Below are 17,812 nucleotides of genomic sequence, written 5' to 3' on the forward strand. Positions count from 1 at the left end.
CTTCTTCCTCTTCTTCGACTTTTGATAGGCATCGCTTTGTTAGTGAAGAAGCTCGGGCCAGGTATGAGCATGCCAAGATGAATAGAAATCCGATAGTAGAGAGGGGATTTAGAAAAGAAACTGCCGATAGGCACCTAGGACCTCGGATAGAATTGGAACGGCGCGGATGGGAAACTTTTTCCAATCATCCTAAGGCGGCGGTAGTTTCGGTGGTGCGTGAATTTTACGCGAATGCTGTGGAGGGGAGAAATGGGACGGTGTTTGTTCGAGGTGTACACGTCCCGTGTGACTCGGCAACTATCAATGCACTGTTGGAAACGGCGGAGGTCGACAACTCTCGTTTTGAGGCTTTAGCTGCTGACCCGAACTATGACTTCATTATCACCGCACTATGCCATCCGGGTGCGGGTGCGATGTGGAAACCAGTGGGCGGACCGCCGAGCTGTTTCGACGAGAAATTCTTCACCGTTGACGCTGCCATGTGGTACTTATTTGTAGCCCGACGGATGATGCCGGTCTCGCATAAGAGCGAGGTCCAAAAGGAACGAGCGGTTCTCCTTTTTGCGTTAACTCACGGCTACGACGTGAATGTGGGCACACTTATCTACTCTCAAATCATGTTGTGTGCTCGCAACAGTCACGTCGGTCTATTCTTCCCGACAATTATCTCCGAGTTGTGTGCCCGAGCGGGAGTTCTATTCCGGGACGACGAGGAGTGGATTCAACCCATGAAGCCGATTACCATCGAAGACGATTAAGCGAAAGTATGCGAAGCGACAGATTGACTTCCCCACTGAGGAGGAAAATTTAGGTGGCTCTAGCGCCGCCGCTCCACGCCGCCGTCCACCACCACCCCGCCGGCGAACTCACACAGATATGATGGCTGAGAATCTCGCCTTCCAAACGCATCAAGGGCAGTTCAACTCGTATGTCACCGACCATCTGTCTCACATTGACTCCATGATGCGATCGCTGCTTGTGCAAGGGGGCGTTGACCCATCGACCGTGCCGCCGTCTCCGCTACCTCCTCCCCCATTCCAGTTCCAGTATGATTATCACCAGCACGGGGGTGCCGCCGGAGTGCAACCGCCGGAACATGACGAGGATGAGCCTTGATCAGGGGAGTTTACTGTTTCCCCTACTTCGCAATTTTTTTCCCGTTACCGCTTTTCTGTTTTTCTTTCTTATCATTGTTTCCGTCTTGCATGTTTATTACCTTTCATGTTTATTTAGTCTGCATTTGTGTTTGCATATTTGTGTTTGCATTTCTATGTTTGCATTTCCATTCATGAGTTGTTTTATTTTTAATGTCTGTTTCGTTTTGTGCAATGAGGGCATTGCACAACTCTAGTATGAGGGGGGGTAGATTGTTATGGTTGCTTAGTTATTCGTTGCATTTATGTTGTCTAGTGTCGTTTATGGTGAGAAGACATAATTTATGCGCCAATGATGATGTTGAACTGATAATATACAAAAATATTGCGTGGGTCACTTCATGAATGATACTCTTGATTGTTGAAACATGAATTTTGGTACAAATTTTGAATTTTGGTACAAATTTTGAACTTTTTGAGCACATATGTGTGGGAACTAGAATTTTGTAGGAAGAATGGTGACATTTGATGGTCTTGTGTGTTAACTTGAAAGACATCATTTATGAGTTGATTTGGCATGTAAACCCGTGGAAATAAGTCACTGATTGAGACCTTGAATAGAGAATTTGATTTGCCTTGAACTTTACATATACCTCCTTTTCAATGCACTAAATTCAAAAATCTTACTCCTAACCAGCTATAATCCAAAGTCATATATTCTTAGCCTAGGGAGTACATGTGTGAAAATTGTGCATCAACATGTTGAAATAACAAAGTTTCTTGTAAAAAGAACTTTGAGCAAAAAAAAAAAAAAAAAAAAAGGAAAAAAGAAAAGATGTAAGGTGAGGGGGGAGCCGAAATAAAAGGAATGAAAATCTATTCCTAGGCCAAAAGTTGGAGATGTAAGGAGACGAGGAAAGTCAGACGAAAAGTCTTGACAAGTGCACAATGAAAATGATCGGTGTACTCCCAACTTTTAGCCACTTGAGCTTACTTTCCTTCTTTTCGACACCCTTGTCTGCACTTAAGAATTTAATAAAGTTCAAATGATGGTTAGTGAAGAATGGACACGGGGGTGCATGCTAGTGAGACTTGTATTGAAGTGTTAATTGAGTGATTCGCATGATTTGATGATTGATCTATTTGAAGTACGAATGACTAGACCCATCATGACACACACACACGTTCAAATTAGTGTCAAGATTTATGTGTAGATGAGAATGAGTATTCGTTTGTGATTTGACTTGATTATGATGTGTATGTGGAAATTTCACTGAGGCATGAGCATAAAAGTTGTTAACTCACCATTAACATTGACTTATGTTGGTTAGTTCTTGTTTGAGTCTTTTATTTTTGTTGTGTTTGTTTAGGGTCTCGTGCTTTAACCTGTTTTGCTTGAGGGCAAGCAAAAGGTTAGTATGAGGGGGTTGATAGGTGGTGTTTTTACGTGTTTATTGCATTAGTTTTAGTTGTGTTTGCATTGTGCATGCATGCATTTCATCTACATTTTGTTCATTTTAGAGTAATCATTGGCATTTTATCATGTCTCACTCGTGTGTGGTGAATCTGCAGGAAATATGGTCGGAAAGCGGAGAAAAATGTGGAATCCAAGAAGTTGGACAGAATACTTGGCGCCCAAGCGGTAGAAATTTACCGCCCGGGCGCCACAGAAGACCAGCCGAGGAAACAAGACAGAACGTTGGCGCTCGGGCGGTGATTTTCTACCGCCCGAGCGCGAGAAGGTGTCTTCGGAAGCCATCGTTACAGAAAGTTGGCGCCCGAGCGGTACTTTTATACCGCCCGAGCGCGAGAAGACAAAGGGCCAAGACAGAGAGTGTGGCGCTCGAGCGGTATATTTCTACCGCCCGAGCGCGAATGCCGCACAAGTCCAGCAACTTACAGAGAGTGTGGCGCTCGAGCGGTACTTTTCTACCGCCCGAGCGCCGCCTATTTTGGAAAATTTTGGACGCGATTTCTTACCTTATTTTGGATGGGGGTTGCTATGGAAAAAAGGATTGGTCGACTTTTTAAGATGATTCAGACAGATTTGGAGAGCAAAAAAGGATTTTTGGGGAGAGCTTTTGAACTTGGATTGAAGATTCGACGGTTTCCGGGCATCGTACTTCGCAGATTTCGTCACTGCCTAGTATTTCTAGTTTATTTTTCTTTGTTTAAACATTGTTTTGCTTATTTTAATTATGAATTCTAGTAGCTAACTTTCATATTTGTTGGGATTGAAGGGGATCCTACCCCAAACTTTTAGTTGATTAATTTATATTTTGAGTTGTGCGTTGCTCTTGATTGTATTACGATTTTTATTGTGTCGTTTGAGCGTAGCTAACTCTTACGGCAATTTTATATCACGAGTGAGTTCGAGAGAATAACTAGTGATAGGATCGAGTAGTATAATCTGCGGATCTACAATTTGCATAGACATATGAAATTGGATACGTGCCGATAGTCATAGTCCTTAGGGTCGAAAACTAGGGGATTTCATGAATCGAAATGCGGTTCATTCTTGATAAATGATTAAAGACATTTAATTACTTCATTGAGTGAATTAGTTTGGCATAGCTCGAGAGAGCGTGTTCAATTGAATAGGAAATCCTGTCGGAAGCGTAGAACACAATCGAACGAATTAATTAATTAATAAGGGGTAGGTGAACCAGAAGTCCCAACAAATTCTTTTATCATTTGAAATTTAATCCATTGGTTTAGCATTCATATTTTATCATTTAATCGTTGAACTTGTTTATTTAATTTTCTTGCATTTTAGTAGTTATAAACAAACAATCAAATTTCGTCGCTAAAGTTTTAATAACTAAAATAATAATTGTTAAATACAGTCTCCAGTGGAACGATACTCGTATTCATATACACTATACTATTACTTGACATCGTGCACTTGCGATTTATTTTGAGCATACAAAATCTTATTTTTATTGGGGATTTTACTGTGCAAGTTTTGCTCGATCACTTAACATAATGTTCTCCTCCGCATTTTGCACAATATATCTCTTGAAGACGCATAGCCATGCCACCCATATTCAACCCTTCCGATTTCCTATTCAAGACATCAAGTTGTGCAGTGACAGCGGAAAGGTCAGTAACCTGGTGAACTCTTGCACTTCTTTGCTGGTTATTCTTTCAGATTGAGGATGATAGCTGCTAGCAATCATCTCCTCCAACAACTCGTATCCTTCCTCAGCAGTTTTTCTCAAGAGGTTTCCACACGCAGCAGCATCTATCATAGTACGATTAGGAGTAAGCAATCAATAGTAAAAGTTTTGAACAACTAATACAAGTGGTTCGTGATCAGGACATCTTCTTAATAAATCTTTGAAGCGCTCCCATGCCTCATATAAAGACTCATGCTCGAATTGAGCAAATGTGGTGATGTCTGCCCGCAGCTTCATGGTCTTAGATGGAGGAAAGTATTTAATGAGAAACGCTTTCGCCATGTCCTCTCATGTGGTGATCGAACCTACAGGCAAACAATTCAACCATGCTTTAGCTTTATCACGCAAGGAGAAGGGATATAAACGGAATCTAACAGCATCATCAGAAAATCCATTAAATTTCAAAGTATCGCAAATTTCGAGAAAATCTGCCATGTGCGTGTTCGGGTCATCTACTGCAGATCCTCCAAACTGGACTGTGTTCTGAATCATCTGAATTATGGCTGGTTTGATTTCGAAGTGGTTTGCAAGCACAACAGGCCTCACAATGCTGGGCTGTGCTCCATCCAAAAAAGGTTGGGCATACTCCAGCATCGGTATGCGGCGTGGCATCTCAACATGTCTAGCATCATGTTGTTCCTCCTCATGATCGTTCTCGTGCCTCTCCATCAGTTCTTTCAGTCTCTGCTGTTGTCTTCTCTTGCGGAATGTTCTTTCAATTTCAGGGTCGAACTCCTCAAGCTCCACGTCAAATGACTTTGGCATGCACTGGAAAAAATATCTGTTATAGAATATGGATTGTTAATTTAATAAAAATGAAACAATGCTAAAGAAAATAATTAAAAATAAAATTCTGAATTAACAGTCCCCAGAAACGGCGCCAAAAACTTGATCGAGCAAAACTTGCAGTGTGGAAACCTCAATAAAAATATGATTTTGTATGCTCAAAAATTAATCGCAAGTGCACGATGTCAAGTAATAGTATAATGTACGTGAGTACGAGTACCGTTCCACTGAAGACTATATTTGACCAATATTATTTTCAGTTATTAAATCTTTAGCAAAGAAAATTGGTTGATTGATTATTACTACTCTGATCAAATAAACATGCAATTAAAAATATTCAGGAATTAAATAATGAAATATAATATTTGGAATGGTTGATTAAAAATTCAACGAGAAATAAATTTGTTGGGAATCTCGGTTCACCTATTTTCTATTCAATTGAAAACACTCTCTCGAGCGATGCCAACTAATTCTATTCAATGTGGTAATTAAATGTCTTTAATTATTTATCAAGAGTAAATCGCATGTCTATCTATGAAATCCCCTAGTTTTCGCCCTACCAGACTATGACTATCGGCGCATATCCACTTTCATATATCTATGTAAATTGTAGATCCATGGATTATACTACTCGTTCCTATCACTAGTTATTCTCTCGAACACACTCGTAATATAAAATCGTTATTAAAGTTAGCTACGCTTTAACAACACGATAAAACAATAGTATAATCAAGAATAAATCAGAAACCGATATGTGAATTAATTCAAATCAAAGTTCGGGGTAGGATCCCCTTAATTCCCAACAAATAATAAAAGTTTAGCTACTCGAATTCATATTAGAAATAAACAAAACAAAGTTTAAAAGATGAAAACTAAATTACAAATACTTGATTTAACGAAAAACACGAAGAATGATGCCCGGAAATCTTCGAATCTTCAATCCAAGCGCAAAAAACCCCCCTTCAAGCTTGTGGCGGCTGCTTCAATGAAGTTAGAATGAATCCAATTTGTCCCCTCAACCTTTCCATGTCATCCATATCCCCAAAATCAGGTAAGGAATCAGACAAGAATCTTCCAAAAAATAGGTGGCCCTCGGAAAGTAGAATATTACCATTTGAGCGCTACACCTTCTGTAATTTTTCTTGGGGAATGCGGCAGTCACGCTTGGGCGGTAGAATATTTCTGCTCGAGCGCTACACCTTCTGGACATTTTTCTCTTCGGAGGTCATTTCTCGTGCCCGGGCGTTAGAATATTACCGCCCGAACGCATCCTCTCTGGAGATTTGCTACTCGGATCACCTCTCGCGCCCGAGCCGTAATTTTTCTACCGCTCGGGCGCCAGCCTTTCTGCCATTTCCTTCTTGGCTTGCACACTTTGCTCCAGATTCGGTTTTCCGGTCATTTTTCCTGCAAATTTGTCACACAGCACTCAAGTGAGACATGATTTAATGCAAATGTTTACTCTAAAATGAACAAATGAAATGAAATGTACGCATGCACAATGCAAACACACACAAAATAATGCAATAAAACATGTAAAAACCACGTCAATCAAGACCCCTGGGAACTTTTCGGGCGTCGTTCTTCGCAATTTCCGTCAATTCTAGTATTTCTAATTTAGTTTTTATCTCTTAAACATTGTTGTGTTTATTTCCACTATGAATTCTAGTAGCTAACTTTATTATTTGTAGGGATTCAAGGGGATCCTACCCCAAAAGTTTGATCTAATTAATTTATATTTCGATTTTTGCGTTATTCTTGATTATACTACTGTTTTATCGTGTTGTTAGAGCGTAGCTAACTTTAACAACGTTTTTATATTGCGAGTGAGTTCGAGAGAATAACTTGTGATAGGAACGAGTAATATAATCCGTGGATCTACAATTTACATAGACATATGAAATTGGATACGCTCTGATAGTCATAGTCCTAAAGGTCAAAAACTAGGGGATTTCATAAATCGACATGCAATTCACTCTTGATAAATAATTAAAAACATTTAATTACTTAGTTGAGTAGAATTAGTGTGGCATAGCTCGAGACAGTGTGTTCAATTGAATAGGAAATCCTGTCGGAAGCATACAATCATTATCGAACGAATTAATTAATTAACGAGGGGTAGGTGAACCGATATTCCCAACAAATTCATTTCTCATTGAATTTTAATCAACTATTATAAATATTATATTTCATTATCTAATACTTGAATTAGTTTATTTGCATGTATATTTGATTATAGTAGAAATAAAACAATCATTAAAATTTTCGTTACTAAAGAATTAATAACTGAAAATAATAATTGTCAAATACAGTCTCCAGTGGAACGATACTCGTACTCACGTACATTGTACTATTACTTGACATCGTGCACTTGCGATTAATTTTTGAGCTCACAAAATCAACTGGTACCGGGAGTGCTATACCCTCCAGAACTCGGGAAGCAGGATCTCCAGGTGCTATACCCTCCAGAACTCGGGAAGCAGGATCTCGGGTGGCTGTGGTGGAAAAGCTCGGTCACCCCCAGGGGTTCCATCTTTCCTGTCTGTACTGGGAGCTCTTCTAAAAGGCACAATATCTGAATACAGTCCAAATTATAAGCGTAACTAACATGCAATTCAATCTAGCTTTTGAATCATTTAACGTAAAAAAATGTAATCATAACTACATGTACTGAAAAACGTAGATCATGAAAACATGCATGTGATAACATTAAAATTTTTAAATCATTTAAAGCATGTAATCTTACAGACTTGAGGCTTGACGCGAGTTTCTGAAGCTGGCATAGACACAACCCTGTACAAGAGACATTTCTCTGATACCAACTAAAACGTATACTGCTTAATATACTACTGAATTTTTTTTAAAAAAACTATGACAAAAAATACACACACTCATATATATATAGATAAGTCAATCATGCATTTTAAAAGGTCATCCAAACACTGAATAAAAATTATTGCAGTTAAAAATCTCAAACGTACACAATCTCCTAGTCTACTGGTTTAAAAGAAAAACTCAAACAAAACACCAAAACTCTGACAAATCAACAACGTATAAAAAGATTCAAAATCATTTTAACATATTGTTTAAACCCATGACTCATAATCATATTATGCGGAAGAAATGCAAGGTCATCGGGTTTCCACATGCACCCCCAGCCCAGCCTACTCAGTCTTTAGCGCCTCCAGTCTCTTCATCCATATGAACACCTGCATCAATCACATCTAGTGAATCTATATAATAAACACATCTGAACCGTTAAAACAAGTACATATACATATCATGCAACAGTGAAAAGTACTATAAACAAAATAACTTTCGTGATCTTCAAAAACATGAGCATAAAAATAAAAATATTCATATCAAATCATGACATATCGTATCATCATATACATATTAATTTCCTTTACTGAATTCAGATAATTAATTGTGACTTTCATATCAGCTTTAGGCAGATGGATCCATCTACATATAACCGCGGTACCTGACGGCAGGCACGTCAGCACAATTTTACCTCTCCACTAAGCTTTGCCTTACATGTTCGTGTTCGTGTTCGTGTTCGTCACAACCAACTCACCTCTTTCAAAAACTTGTCAACGTATTCGTCACTTGTAAAATTCATGCATATACATAAATTTCCTTAAAACCAAGCATGCAATGTGTTTTCCAGCATTAACATAAAAATCTATGTTAAATATCAACATATACATTTTAAATATGCATTAACAGTTGTCAGTGCACTGTCAGGACTACTAACCTAACTCGGTGCAACTTGGCCATTTCCTATTCAAACTTATCAAAAGCCTTAAAAGCATATTTTAATCATTTCTTAGAGTTAAACTCGAGCCACTCTTTAACTTCTATAATTTGTTTAAAACTTAGACCAGTGTCCCAGTTTGAACCCGAAACTTAACCATAGTTCACTAAACAAACCCCTTATGACCCAATTAAACCCTCAATAACCTCGGACACATTGACATATCAACAACCAAAATGAGACATGCTCATCAAAATCATTAACCCTCAAGTACAAGACTAGCGCCTAGGCGTTGGTTGTGTAACACTGCAGTGCTTTGTAAGTGCCTAAGCACCAGCACTGCGGCGCTACAAGGACTGAAGCGGAAGCGTTGCGGCGCCAATTGGGCAGAGCAGTGGCGCTACACATGCGTGCAAAAACCCTAAATTTCCACCTCCAATCCAAACCGTCCTACGCTCTCACCGCCCGGACCAGGCTCGAGCCAATCTATACTAGAGCACAACCAAACATTCCGGAATTGCCCTAGCCATGGACCTCAGCCCCATGCTCTCGAATACACATGAACCACCCGAACTCTCCAAAACGAGCCACAACGAAGGAATCGATCAGATACCTACAACACTTGCTCCAAATCTGATTCTAGCACTTAAACATCCTCTACTTGGTGTGATTCATGACTCCAACCATTAGCCCTTGCAGCCCCCTTCAAGCCATGAAAAAATGTGAGCCATATGCATGTTTTTCAAAAGAAATTCATGTAAAATCCATGTATAATCCAATAATATCAGTAATTTAAATTACATCACGCAAATACAATCAAAATACATATTATGATGTGATCGATGAGAAAAGAAAGGAATCAGGCGTGACTTGACGAAGAATTGCACGCAAAAAGACAACAAACGGAGCGAGAGACGAACACAGGAGGGACAAGGAAGACCTTGCCTGCGTTTTTCTTTACCAAAACAGAATAAACCCTATCTACTAGAGGAAAAGAGTGGATCGGCCAATGGATGGGCGAGGGTATGTTTTTGGGTGTGAAAAGTTGTTAGAACAAATAATTAGGAAAATGAGCCTAGGTTTAAAATATTAAGGTGTAGAGGTCTAGGCCAAAAATCCCAATAAAACAAGTCCATTAGGCCCAATGAAATGCACATAAATATAATGTTTAGGTATGTTTTCGAAAATTTTACCCAAACCTCAAAAAGTCCTTCGCTTAGCTAAAAATTGACTACTGGGTTAAAATATGGTTCAACGCGTAAAAATATTTTAAAAGTGACCATTTTCAAAAATTACATAATAAGTACACCATATATTAAATAACTGAAAATAATTATTTAATAAAACATTTTCCTTAACTGTCCCCGGTCTCCGTTCCTCGTTCGGGCATGAAATACTGCTAAAAGCCATATGTTATGCAATCAAGTAAACCATGCCATAAAACCATGAAATAATGTAATACCTATGCACTAAACATTAAGTAAACATTTTAAAAACCCCTAGATTTACATGCAGTCTGGTTACGTCATTCGAATTTCTAGACCTTACAGTCCCTGCTAGTATTTGATGGTCTGCTTTCACCTGCTAGAACATTTAGATAGAAAGCGTCGAATGTCTCTTTCATTCTTGGCCATCAATAAAGCATCTGCAAATCTTTATGCATCTTAGTGCTACTTGGATGAATGGAATACGAAGCCGTATGCTCTTCTGAAAATATATCTCATCTAATCGAACCAACACTAGGTACCCAAATTCTCCATCTATACCTTACAATCCCATCGATTAATTCATAAATCTTACGGCCTTTAGATTCATCTCTCGATCGCCATTTCTACAACTACTCATCATATGATTGTCAACTACAGATACTGTCTATTAAAGTGGACTGCACTGTCAAAGCGGATAATCTAAGGGCTTTGCCCCTAGGATAAACTTCGAGATCGAATTTTTGCATCACTAGCTCTAGAGGTCTCTGTACCATAGTTGTGTTACAACTCCTGCTTTTCTACTCAAGGATTCAACGACTACATTGGCATTTCCCAGATGATAGCTAATATCAAAATCAGAGTCTTTTAACAACTCTAGCTACCGTCTCTATCGCATGTTCAATTCTTTTTGAAAAAAGAAACATTTGAGACTCTTGTGATGTATAAAAATCTGGCTGTTCTCACCATACAAGCAGTGTCTCCATCTTTTCAAAGCGAAGCCTAGAGCAGCTAACTCAATATCATGAGTCAGATAATTATTTTCATGTACCTTCAGTTGTCTGGAGGCATATGCGATGACTCGGCCATGCTGCACCAATATGGCGCCTAGTCCGAGCTTAGAAGTATCAGTGTACAACACAAAGTTGCCTTGCCCTGATGGCATGGCTAATACTGTCTCTGTTATAAGAGCTTGCTTCAAAGTGTCGAAACTCTACTAGCAGTCAACACTCCAAAAAAATTTGACATTCTTCTTTGTCAACGAGGTGAGTGGCACTGCAATATAAGAAAATCCCAACCCGCTAAGCCCTAGAAACTACGGATCTCAGATGTGCTCTTCATTTCGACCCATTCCTTAACTGCTTCCACTTTGCATGGGTCAACCCAAATGCAACTTCTAGAGATAATGTGCCCCAAAAATGTCATTTTATCCAACAAAAACTCACACTTGCTGAACTTTTCAAACAACTTACAGCTCTGCATCACTTGCAACACGGTACACAGATGCTAGCTATGCTCCTCTGGGTTCTTCGAATAAATGAGGATGTCATCTATAAATACAATGACAAACTGATCCAAGTAAGGGTGGAATACGTGATTCATGAAATTCATGAAGATCGCTGGAGCAGTTTTCAATCCAAATGGCATCACTAGGAACTCATAATGCCCATAGCGAGTTCTGAAAGCTGTCTTGTGTATATATGCGTCTCACTTTCAGCTAATGATACCCGGAGTGAAGATCTATCTTGGAAACCAAGTAACTCCTTGCAATCGATCGAATAGGTCCTCGATCCTTGGTAATGGGTGCTTGTTCTTCACTGTAACTCTATTCAACTCACGGTAGTCGATGCAATATCTTGTGCTTCTATCTTTCTTCTACATGAAAAGTACTGGTGGGCCCCAAGGTGAACAACTAGGGGGTATCAATCCCTTATCCATTAGCTTCTATATCTACTGTTTGAGCTCTTTCATTTCTACAAGCACTAACCAATACGACATCTTGGAGATTCGGACAATACCTAGTATTATATAAATAGAAAACTCAACCTCATGCTCAGGTAGAATACCTGCAATGTCGTTAGGAAAAACGTCAGGAAAATCTCTCACAACTGGGACGTCTGCTACTGATTGACTAGTAGTAAAAGAGGGTCGAAATAATGCTCTCCAAGAATGTCTAGCATCCCTTATGCATGAGCTTCCTCGCCTGAAGGCATGATAATATCCGAGGCGTGCTGTTTCATCCACTTGGCTCAAATACAAATTCTTCCTTACCCAATGGTGTGAACCTCACTGACTTTCGTAAGAAGTAATTTGACACTTCATTCTTTGACAACGAGTCCATTCCCAGAATAATGTCAAACTCGGGCATCGGTAGTACAATAAGATCAGCATAGACTATGTGGCCCTATAGCTCGAGATCCAGTCTCTGATCTAACTAGAATCAGAAAATTCCTCCCACATAGAACGGTCACAAAATAATTCATGTCGAGCCTGGTGGGTTCGATGCCCAAATAAAACATAAAGATGTCTGATTAAAAGAATGAGTAGCCCTGGAGTCTAGCAGAGCATTCGTTTCTACTCCCTTTATAGAAAAAACCGAGTTAACTGACTGATCAAGGACGAGCCAATAAATGAGCCAAGCATTGATGAAGTCCAGATCAGTTAGACGACAGTCTTCATATTCAGTTGAGAAATCTTGGCATATTTTGTGGATTTTTATTCAGTAGAAGATTCTTTCATTTTTTTCATTCTATGTGCGAATCTGTACGTTGAAAATAAAAGAGTGATTTATCTACAAAGAGTTCAGTATGATCAGTTCATATATTCTATGTTTTGTCAAACTCCTAAAAGGGAGAAATTGTTGGAAACTTAATTTAAGATTTGACAAACAGAGCATAAAAAAGATGAACAACTGATCAAGAAGACTAAAAAAAATCGTAAGTTGAAAGTTGCCCGAACTTAAGATTAGTGCGTAAGTCAACTGGATGATTAGTTGGAAACTGATAAGTTGAACTATAGTCAGTTGAGATCGATTAGTTAATCCTATCGGCTTTGTCAACTGATAAATCAGTTTGACACGTCATCAGTTATGGAACGTAGCTATCAACCCAAAATTGTAAAAAGAGCAGATTGCAACAAATAGTGGGAAGTCCACATATTAGAAAAGCTACAGTATACGATTGTCAAAAGAATTTAGACGTGGCTATACAACGGATATAAAGTTTCAAATGGATTTATTGTTATCGTTGGAATCAAGCCTATAAATAGCCGAGAAGATCAGCTGATCAATGTAATCAATGATCGAGAGAAATTATGTAGTCCAGAAATCAAGCAATCAGTTTTTCAAGCAAAAACTCAGTGTTCTATATCTCTCAAAAGCACTTGCTTAATATATACATTCATAGCATTCAAAGCTATACTTCGAGCTTAAAAGAACAAACTTACTACTGTATTAATTTATCTTGTATAGGTTATTTTGTGCTAAGTAGTAACATATAAGTTGAATACTGATAGTTGTATTGGAACTAAGAGCTTCAGTTTTGGAATTGTTAATCCAAAAACTGAAGTAGGTTTGTACAAATCATTTTATAGATCAAAGTCTTTTAGTAAATATCATATCTTCGAGATAAAAGGGGTGACGTAGTAGTGTTTGAAATCTCCGAACATCCATAATTCTTGTGCCTCTTAATATCAGTTTTTATTCTAGCTGTCAATCAGTTTATTTCCGCACTTTCATCAGTTAACTGATTGACATTGACAAGAAAGATTCCAAAATTCAGTTTGTCATCAAACTGATTCATTATTCGAAAAATTTGTGAAAATTTTCGAGTGTTTATTCAACCCCCCTTTCTAAACACCTTTGTTGGAAACCAAATTTCGGAGTTTGACAAACTGAAGAAACTAACTGAATTATGAAGACAACTGAATAATTAGAACCAGCTGAACTAATGAGGAAAACTGATCATTTGGAAACCGATCAGTTAATATACTCAGCCGCAAAAGTTTCAGTCAAAACTGATCTCAACTGAATGCTTCTCGGGAAAGAACATTCAACCGAAAAAATAACATAGTAAACAGCAAGTGAATATGGAAAGCCGCATCTCAATCATTACAGCATAGAACAACGTATTTCGGCTTCTGCAATTAAGACGCCGTATTACAATCAATGAAGAGAACATTGCCCAAAAAATGATGAAGTGGCATTCAACGGATACTAGAATTCAAATGCATATCAAAGTTACCGTTGAAAGCAAAGTATAAATATGACTGAAGAACAGCAGAAGAAGCAAGAGACGATCATTCAATCTTAAGCTTGCTGTTACTCTGTCAAAATCTCAGCTCACTTTCATTTGAATTATTCGTAGCAATCAAGGCTACAATCTGAGCTTATTAGCACTCCTTAAAAGCTGTTAAATTCAAACTGTGCTAATATCAGTTACGTATTAAGAATATTGTGTAGAACTAAGAGTTTCAGTTTTGGCAGTTGTAAGTCCAAACTGAAGTGGGTCTGTACAAGTGTTGTACTTGATCAAAGTCTTTTAGTGAATATCATATCCTTGTGATAGAAGGGGTGACGTAGGAGTAATTCAATTCTCCGAACATCCAGAAACAACTCTTGCATATCTCTTTCAGTTTCGTATTCTATCTTTCAGTCAGTTATTTTCCGCAACTACTCTAGTTTAACTGATTGTTATTGACCAACAAGATTCCGAGATACCGTTTGTCACCAAACTGAACTCAAATATTCGAAAAGACCAATTTTAATTGTAAGTGTTTATTCAACCCCCCCTTCTAAACACTCTTGTTACGATAACCGATCCTATCAAGTGGTATCAGAGCAGTTGAATCTTGTTATTGAATACTTCTGATCTATAAGTCAACAAGCATGTCTTCATTCAATAAAATCCCTATGTTCTCAAGAGAAGATTTCGATGACTGGAAAATCGGAATGCAGGCTCACTTAGCTGCACAAGATGATGACATGTGGTATGTCATAACAGACGGACCCATGAAAATTCTAAAAGCAAACACAACAATTGCCATAACTGAAGGGGCACCACAGAGAATTCAAAAGCCCAGAGAAGAGTGGACAACTGAGGACAAAAGGAAAGCTAATCTTGACAATGTAGCCAAAGATACTCTATACAAAACACTGGACAAAGCAACCTTCAACAAAATAAAGATGTGCAAAACAACAAAAGAAATTTGGGAGAAGTTGATTCAGTTATATGAAGGAAATGACCAAACGAAAGAAAATAAACTCTCAGTTGTTGTTCAGAAATTTGACAATATCAAAATTAAGGTTGGAGAATCAATGAATGAATATGATGAAAGGGTGAACAATATTATAAATGAATTAAATGCACTCGGGAAAGTGTATACCAACAAATAGGTTACACTAAAAGTGATGAGAGGTCTTCCAAAGGAATGTGATGTCAAAACTATGGCTATGAGAGAATCAAAAGATTTGAACCAGATCAAACTTCATGAACTATTTGCTGATTTAAAAGCTTATGAATTTGAATTGCAGAACAGAGAAGGAGAATCATCTACTCCTACAACTACAACTGCTTTAGCAGCTGTCAGAACTGAACCAACTAGTTCAGTCGAGAAATCTGCTGATCAGTTAAGCAATGATGCTATGTCACTATTCATCAAAAAGTTCGGGAGGTTCATGAGAAAGAACCAAGGAAACTTTCAGAAGCAATACCAGAAAAATAATTCCAAAGAGGAAACAAATGCTTGCTACAATTGTGGCAAAACAGATCATTACATTGCTGACTGTCCTAAACCTAAAAAGGACAGTCAAGGATCAACTGACAAAAGAAAGAAACCATATTAGCATAAGAGAAGACCTAGATATGATAAGAAAGCCTACAGAAAGAAACACGAAGTTCTATTAGCTGAAGAGAACAAATCCAAATGGGCAGAAACTGATAGTGACGAATCAGAACCAGAAAGCTCATATAGTTCAAGTGATGAAGAGGAAGTCAAATGTCTAATGGCAAATGATACTGAAGCAGAATCTACAAGTCAACATGTATTTGATTTCAGTTCAACTGATTTTACACGAGAAGAACTCATTTTAGCATTGCATGAAATGGTAAGTGAGTACCAGAAACTTGCATCATCATTTGAGGAAATAAAGTCAAAGCAAAATGATCCCATGGACAACAAAACCAAAACTGATAAATCAGTTGATAGGTTGAGTCTAGAAAGGGAAATTGCTGAACTAAAAGCAGAGAGAAAGAAAGATCAGTCACTGATCCAGAAATTGATTCTTGAAAATTCAAAACAAACTGAACTCATTCAATCCTGGAATAAGTCGTCTACTGCATTGAATGAGATGCATAATTCACAAAAATCAGTTTATGATAAAACTGGTTTAGGATTCAGTAATCAAGGAGAAACGTTTTCAAATGATACTCAACCAAAGCTGACAATGAACAAAGGGAAGTACATTCAGTTTGTCAGATCAACAGTAGAACAAAAGAAGTTTGAGCCTAGCAAACTGAATGAAAAACCTATTGAGAATATGTATAAAGCCAGAAGACATGGAGTTGGTTACAGTCCAAAAATCTCTACTGACTCAGAAAATCATTCATCAAAGAGATTCAGCAAGAGATATTCAAATTATTATAACTGCAAACCAGTCCAGAAAAGATACAGACTGAACAATCAGTTGAACCAAGCTAAAATACATACTGTATCATCTGTACACTATTCACCAAGCACACAAAGACCGAGAAAAACTATTCGGAATACAGCTACTGGAAAGTCAGTTAGACTAATCCGAGTATGGGTTCCAAAGGGACTAATAAGCTTTGGACCCAAATAGATATGGGTACCAAATCAAATTATGTGTGTGCTTGCAGGTAACAGGTACAAATAAAAGTTCAATATGGTATTTGGACAGCGTTTGCTCATGACATATGACAGGAGATCCAAGTATGCTATCTCAACTAATCAAATATAGTGGTCCAAACATCAGTTTCGGAGATAATTCCAAAGGTAAAACCGTGGGTAAGGGTAAGATTATCCATGGTAACTTTACTATTAAAGATGTTTTATTAGTAGAGAATCTGAAGTATAACTTGATTAGTATTATTCAGTTATACGACAATGTATTCTCAGTACAATTTGATAAAAACTCATGCTTAGTTAAAACATCAATTGATGAAATTATACTAACTGGCAAACGATGTGGAAACACATATAAAGTCAGTTGGAATGAACAACCTCATGCACCAGCCTGCTTCATTGCTTCAAAATCATCTCAAAACTGGTTGTGGCATAAAAGGTTAAATCATTTAAACTTTAAATCCATCGCTTATCTGAATAAACATGAACTTGTAACTGGTTTGCCCAAAATAAATTTTTTAAAAGAAAAACTTTGCTCAGCATGTCAGTATGGAAAACAAGTACGATCTTCTTTCAAAAACAAGGGGTGTAAATCTTCATCCCGATGCTTAGAACTATTGCACATGGATCTCTTCGGTCCAATACCAGTCATGAGCTTAGGGGGAATGAAATACACCTTGGTGGTCGTAGATGATTTTTCAAGATTTGCTTGGGTCATATTTATTAAATCCAAAGACCATACGGCTGCACAACTGATTAAACTCTTCAAAAGACTTTTAAATGAAAAATCAGTTGGGATTGATCGAATCAGATCTGATCGAGGAACTGAATTCATCAATCAAACACTTTCAAGCTTTCTAGAAAATGCTGGAATCAAGCATGAGCTCTCAGCAGCAAGAACTCCTCAGCAAAACGGTGTAGCTGAGAGAA

The 17,812-nt window shown here is 38.0% G+C and overlaps 1 non-coding gene across 1 annotated transcript; it reads left to right on the top strand.

The window, feature by feature from the left end:
• The first annotated feature begins 4,400 nt into the window (after positions 1-4,400).
• LOC140815169 (small nucleolar RNA R71) lies at positions 4,401-4,506 on the top strand. The gene has a single exon (XR_012114283.1). It is a non-coding gene; the product is annotated as a small nucleolar RNA R71 (small nucleolar RNA).
• Positions 4,507-17,812: the final 13,306 nt, after the last annotated feature.

This window comes from Primulina eburnea, chromosome 1 (genome assembly GCF_022965805.1).
Source record: "Primulina eburnea isolate SZY01 chromosome 1, ASM2296580v1, whole genome shotgun sequence".
NCBI classification, from domain to species: Eukaryota; Viridiplantae; Streptophyta; class Magnoliopsida; order Lamiales; family Gesneriaceae; genus Primulina; species Primulina eburnea.